The sequence below is a fragment of the Schistocerca piceifrons genome, unplaced genomic scaffold (genome assembly GCF_021461385.2).
Source record: "Schistocerca piceifrons isolate TAMUIC-IGC-003096 unplaced genomic scaffold, iqSchPice1.1 HiC_scaffold_312, whole genome shotgun sequence".
Lineage (NCBI taxonomy): Eukaryota > Metazoa > Arthropoda > Insecta > Orthoptera > Acrididae > Schistocerca > Schistocerca piceifrons.
Genome location: NW_025728529.1, coordinates 57,546 through 65,000, shown reverse-complemented (window position 1 = coordinate 65,000; position 7,455 = coordinate 57,546).

Genomic DNA, 7,455 nt, shown 5'->3' with positions numbered 1-7,455 from the left:
CAGCCAGCCACTCTGATCACGCACCACTCTCTGCTTCTAACGGGCGCACATACAATATGTAAGCACCAGCATGGAACAACATCCAGTGCATCCTCTCCGCCACATTACACAATCCACACTATCACAACCAGACCAGGAGGTCCATGCGGAAAATACAATATCCCACCCTTTCGACATCCACCATTGCGCAGATCAGGCACCAACACCCACACATGTCCTATACAACGGTGCACCCAACATCACAATAGTACCTCCTGTCACAGCGCACAAACAATGACATGAGTCAAAGACACAGGTCTGACACAAGCATAGAATTGGAGCGCCGCCTCTAATAAGCCAAAGGTGCATCCTGACGTGACAAATCTGATCATGTCACAAGCATTCACTTACTATAATCACTATCAACGAACCTGCCGCCCCCGCCCCCCCCTACACCTTTCCTTACAACAACGTGTAACCTAACCTAACCTAACCTATGTTGTACCTTAACCTAACCTATGTTGTACCTTAACCTAACCTATGTTGTACCTTAACCTAACCTATGTTGTACCTTAACCTAACCTATGTTGTACCTTAACCTAACCTATGTTGTGCCTTAACCTAACCTATGTTGTGCCTTAACCTAACCTATGTTGTGCCTTAACCTAACCTATGTTGTGCCTTAACCTAACCTATGTTGTGCCTTAACCTAACCTATGTTGTGCCTTAACCTAACCTATGTTGTGCCTTAACCTAACCTATGTTGTGCCTTAACCTAACCTATGTTGTGCCTTAACCTAACCCATGTTGTGCCTTAACCTAACCCATGTTGTGCCTTAACCTAACCCATGTTGTGCCTTAACCTAACCCATGTTGTGCCTTAACCTAACCCATGTTGTGCCTTAACCTAACCCATGTTGTGCCTTAACCTAACCCATGTTGTGCCTTAACCTAACCCATGTTGTGCCTTAACCTAACCCATGTTGTGCCTTAACCTAACCCATGTTGTGCCTTAACCTAACCCATGTTGTGCCTTAACCTAACCCATGTTGTGCCTTAACCTAACCCATGTTGTGCCTTAACCTAACCCATGTTGTGCCTTAACCTAACCCATGTTGTGCCTTAACCTAACCCATGTTGTGCCTTAACCTAACCCATGTTGTGCCTTAACCTAACCCATGTTGTGCCTTAACCTAACCCATGTTGTGCCTTAACCTAACCCATGTTGTGCCTTAACCTAACCCATGTTGTGCCTTAACCTAACCCATGTTGTGCCTTAACCTAACCCATGTTGTGCCTTAACCTAACCCATGTTGTGCCTTAACCTAACCCATGTTGTGCCTTAACCTAACCTATGTTGTGCCTTAACCTAACCCATGTTGTGCCTTAACCTAACCCATGTTGTGCCTTAACCTAACCCATGTTGTGCCTTAACCTAACCCATGTTGTGCCTTAACCTAACCCATGTTGTGCCTTAACCTAACCCATGTTGTGCCTTAACCTAACCCATGTTGTGCCTTAACCTAACCCATGTTGTGCCTTAACCTAACCCATGTTGTGCCTTAACCTAACCCATGTCGTGCCTTAACCTAACCCACGTCGTGCCTTAACCTAACCCACGTTGTCGCCTAACGTAACCCACGTTGTCGCCTAAACCTGCTCTGTAATTGTTATACGACTCGTTCAATTAGTGTAGTGTTGCCCACCCGCAACCCTCGCAATATAGTTCGCTACTCGCACTCCCCGCTCCCCTGTGTATCGCTTCATGTTAAACACCTTGCAAGTCTTGCTCACTTTCCACATGCTCCTGCTGTACACTGTAATGTGGATGGCAGCAGGACGTACATGCCGCCCCTCCCCACGTCCCCACCTTGCCCCCTGCCTTCGCAAGCTGGTTGGTGAGAACTTTGCATGTTCAATGCCCTCCGCATGCGACGTACTCAGGCTACGTTGTGGTGCGGCCTGTGTCAACTGTCCGCTAATGTCGTACGCGTAAACCACAATCTGTACTGCACATTCGTCCTTATGTACTGAATGATACATCGTGGCACATGTGTGACCGTACAACGACTGCGCCCAAAAACGGCGGACCATACAGTGCAAATATTGTGCACGCAGCTACGTGTCGTCTCCCTATGAGAGCTGGATTGCAGTGTGGTACGCCATAGAGACGTGTGGGAGGAACGGACGCCGTGGATGGCGATCAGCATGAGCTGTCTGTTGATGTATTCGGACCTAGTCGTCTCTCCTCACACACCGTGATGGCATGGTGCACCGCGTTCCATATCTGCGACATGCTACAGAGGCCGGTTGACAGTCGTTCGAGCAATGGACATCGCATACGTACGGGGGCCACCTTCCACGTATTGTCTAGGCGTGCACATTTTGTTGCGTGTATGTGGGCAGACGTAGTGTGGCGTGACACCTGACACAGGCATGCAATAATCGTGGAAGTTGCAAATGGCGATGGACGCCTGCGTTTTCTGGTGAAGTTACGCAAATGAACAAATGGTAACCTGTTGTGGTGCGGTTGTTCTCGCTAGGGGTGAATCGGTGATGGCGACGATAGGTTGAGGTACTAACCGGTTGTTCCAGCGATACCCACCATGCCGACGAAACTGAACGGCATCTGGGTGTGAAGCGATACGCGGCGGTGGCTGGGTGGGACCGTCCCCGGCCGGTGAGGGGGCGCCTCCCGGCGTGCTGGCCGCGCGGTGCGTGGGCGCACGCGCTACAGCCGGCTGGTGGGGGCGGCCAGTGGCAGGCGCGCCGGCCGACGGACGCGGCAGGCGTCGCAGCTGCGCGCCGGCGCACCCTGCGCGCGGCGCCGTGCGGCCAAAGTAGGTCCTCGCGGGCCCGGTGCGAAGCGCGGTGGACATCTTCAGTGTGCTGGTCCGATTGAGGACTGTGTGCGTTGAGGATGCGCTGCCGCCCGGCGCTCGGCGCCGCGACGCCGTCTGCTGCTCGGTCGCCCCAGCGGTTCTCGCTGGTGGTTTGTATCGCAGCTGTGCGGATGTGTTGGCGCGTGCGCTGTGCTGGGAGAGTTCGCTTCGGCACCCAAGTGGGGCTTTTGTCCTTCTGTGGCGCTGGCGTTGGAGCTGCCGGTCACCGTAGGTGGCGCGTGTTGTCTCCCGCCGGCAATGCCACGACAGCACGCTCCCGGGCCTCTGTCGGCAGCGGCAAGCTCAGTTGGGAGCACGGGTGGTCGCACCGAAAGCGTCTACTCGCCTAACTCCGGGCGATTGCGCCTCTCTCGAACCCGACCAAGTACTTGGGACGGCGCTGCGCGCCGCCGGGACCTGAGAGGGTTTCGAGGTGTATTGTGCAGGGGAGCTCAGCCTCCTCCTGTTTGCAGAATGATTGAGCGGACGCTTGCGTGTTCGCGCGGGCCCCCGGGACACACTCCCGGGCGGCCGGCTGCTCAGCTCTAGTTGACGCAGCTCCCTGGTTGATCCTGCCAGTAGTCATATGCTTGTCTCAAAGATTAAGCCATGCATGTCTCAGTACAAGCCGCATTAAGGTGAAACCGCGAATGGCTCATTAAATCAGTTATGGTTCCTTAGATCGTACCCACGTTACTTGGATAACTGTGGTAATTCTAGAGCTAATACATGCAAACAGAGTCCCGAGTCTGGCGTGAGGTCAGTCGCTTGACGGCGCGTTTCGGCGCGGGCCCGCCCGTTGCCGGCGCGCCGTAAGGCACGGAGGCTCGCACTGGGGCGTATCGCTTTCCAGTCGGGCGTGCCGCGGCAGTCCTCACTCGGGGAAGTGAAGCGTCTCTTACAGCCTCTCCTTCCCAAGTAGCTCTTTCCGCCTTCCCGTGGTGCCAGACGTCAAGCTCGGCATTCTGCCTTGCGTCAAAAGGGAGAGCTGCGACCCAACCCGATGCGAAAGCGAAGGGTGCGTGGCACAGGGGGAGCTGTGTCGAGGGACCGAACACCAGTCCCTTTCTGTTCGCAGGGCACAGACCAGCAGGTGCTCTGCATGCCGGCGACCTCGTTCGTCGGCGCGGGATCGCGGCGCGAGTCGGCAAGGGTGCTTCGCCGCGCCCCTGGGTAACCGGGGCGTGTTCTGCCAAACCCAGGAGGTGGTGACATCGCCTGGGCTAGGTTAGATGGGCCCAGACCGCCGAACGACTGGGGGACCGACCCACCACCTGAGTAGGAGTGGGTCCTTGGCCTTCAGGTGGAAACTCGGGCTAGTAGGCGGCGAAGGGCGAGGGGTGCATCCGCCTCTCCGGAGTGCGGGGTGCACTTGCCGAGGAGCGTCGAGTGAAATCGTCGACGACGAGGCCTTCGACGGGGACCAGTGCGCTGGCAACGGCGCGCTGAACCCTGCAGCTCAGGAGTGCCCTTGACCTAGGGGCGAGGTCGGTGGGCGAGCTGCAACAGTCCCCCCCCATGCCAGAGGAGCCGGTCCGGGGCAAGAGACGGGCTCCCAACTTTTTTCACTCGTCAATAAATCATGGCTGACCAAGAGACGAGTGAGTCGAGTGTTATTTCGAGGTGTTCGACACTTACTGTTCCCACCCCTGAAGAGGGCCTGGGGCAGAACGCAGAGAACGTGACAGAATGGCATACTAAGATAAATCAATTGTTGGACACTAGTATCAAAAACGGTAAAATTAGTAACACAGCAGTACTCTCAATTAAGAAGGAGCTCGCCGCCTGGGCTATCGCTAGCGCGAAGCTCGAGGGACGACTCGAGGAATTGGAAAAGGAAAATGAACGACTACGGAAACAGCCCACCAAAACGTGGGCAGGAGTGGTCGCACAAGCGGCCACCAAAGCACAATCCACAAAAGAGACAATTGAAAAGGTATCCAAAAAGCCTGACACGGCTGTCTTCTTAAGACCCCTGCCAGGCCAGGATATCAAAAAAGTACAGGAATTATTTACAACTACCATAAATCCTGCAGCAGACAAAATAAAAATAAACAAGGTAAAGGCAACAAAAAACGTTGTTATAGTAGATGTTGCGACTGAAGAGGACAGGGACAAAATATTAAAACATGAAAAACTCAAAAAGGTTGTCAAGTGTGAACCGCCCAAAAAGCGGAATCCCTTAGTAATCCTATACGACGTACCCACTGCAATAAATGAAAACGACATCTATGAGACAATAAATCAACAAAATTTTGAGAACATGAGTCTGGACGATTTCAAAAAAGAGTTCAAATTACGATTTAGAACTGGACCCAGAGAGCGCGATGTTGTACACCATGTAGCTGAAGTTTCGGGGAATATGTGGCGTAAGCTCACTACTATGGGCAGAATCTACATGGGGTTCCACTCGATAAACGTTAGGGACTACCTTGTAGTTCCCGGTGTCATAATTGTGGAGACCTCGATCATGTTCACAAACACTGTGAGCGAAAGCCGGCTTGCTCCAGGTGTGGTGCAGAAGATCACACCAGGAAAACGTGTGGCAAAACAGGGATATGTATCCCTTGTACAAGACGAGGAAAAAAGAACTGTAATGCCACGGGAAGAAATTGCCCCACATATAGGTTATTAGAACAGAGACTTATCTCGAGAACTGATTATGGCTGAGTCCATATCAGGCGGCAGGAAGCCTAAGAGGAAGTCTCCGAGTAAAAGGGCGAGGGATGCACTAAGGGCCAGCAGATTTAGGGAGTTCTTACAAGGAGTTACCAATATCCGAATCATGAAAGTAGACACGAAAGATGCTGGTGTACAAACGGACCCCTGTGGTTACATTGGTGCTTCCTCTCCCCCAAGACGGGGACTAGGGTCGCTTAAAGAGCTAGAACGACCAAAAGGGCATCCTGTGGCAAAACCACAGACGAACGTACCAGAGAAACAAGACATACAAGTCAATGTAATAGACAGTACATTTTCCTCTACCAACTCTGGTATACAAAAAGGTTTGGGCGTAGATCCCAAAAGGGTATACCCCAACCTAGAACACGCACTACAATTAGCACGCCTGGAGGAGCCGGCGGTCCTCACCACAGCCCTGAGGCATGTGGTACGTGTCGGTCATGAATACGGCAGAGACGTCACCTTCTCGGTGATGGAGGCTGTCGACAGAATACAGCTGAAGACAATGAATCTCCCCACCGACTTTGGAGCCCTGCGTGACCTGATCAAAAAAGTATTTGACAGACGAAATGAGAAATTTGATCTAGATGAACTCTACAGTCAATCTGTCATAACAAATGGAAGAATAGCCCACGACTGGAATAGGAACTGGCCCGAATCACATATAAGAACATATTATGCACGAGACCCATTTAAACGTAGGACAGATTAACTCACATAACAGCAAATTAGTCATGCAGGAACTCCGCAGAGTCGTGGAGGAGAGGAGTCTGGATGTGCTCTGTTTGCAGGAACCATACTCCCTGGCTGGGCGAATCCCATTTGCGGCAGCAAGTTGGCAGGTCATTCACAGTGGAGCAGAACCCAGAGCAGCTATAATAATCATCAACAAAGCGCTAAGAGCCACAGTTCTCTCCCAGTTTTCCGACGATCACTGCAACGTCGTGGAACTACAAACACCAGCTGGAGTACTATACATCATAAACACGTACTTCCAGTACGGCCGGACAATAGATGAATTCCTTGACAAGCTTACACAAGTAACCACGGCGTTGCGGGGACGTCGATGTGTTATTACAGCAGACATAAATGCCAAGTCCCCCCTGTGGTTCAGCGGCACACGAGATGACCGAGGAGAAAAGGCTGAAGAGACCATCATGGCGCTACAGCTAATGGTCGCCAATAAGCAAGGAAACCCGCCCACCTACGCAGGAGGTGGGGGCGAGGGCACCAACATTGACGTTACATTGGTCACACCCAATCTCGCCACCAAAGTAACAAACTGGATGGTCTGGGACCAGGTAACAACCAGTGACCACAATCTTATCACATTCTCATTGGGAGACGAAGAATGCCGCTGGGACATGGGGTGGGAGACACAGCTAAACTACAACAGAGCTGACTGGGATCGCCTGGCAAGGGAGTGTGAAATACCGACATTGCCCGACGGTGACGAAAATGTCGAGGGATACGCAGAGGAGCTGGTGAAAGCAGTCGTAAGGGCGGTAAAGGCCGCTGTACCAACCAGGAGGAGAGCCGTAGCGGCCTCTCCGTCACCATGGTCAACCGAGCTGGGACAGATGCGCCAGTCTGTCAGGAGGGCCAGGAGGTACTACCAGCGAAGTGTCGTCTGGGAAGAAAAGCAACGTTGGCTGCTGAGATATAGAGAGGCCAAGGAGCACTTCCAGCAAGAGCTCAAAGCCGTGAGGCTACAGAGCTGGGAAAAGTATGTACAAACGCAACTAGCTACAGACCCATGGGGTGTACCATATAAGTTGGTGCGGGAAAAGATCAGGTCACCCATGGTGTTGTCCACCGTCAGGGATCAGGGCAGGATGACGGAAACCTGGCAGGAGACTGCTGAGGTCCTCCTCCGTGTCCTGCTGCCTGACGATGGCGAAAATGAGGACTC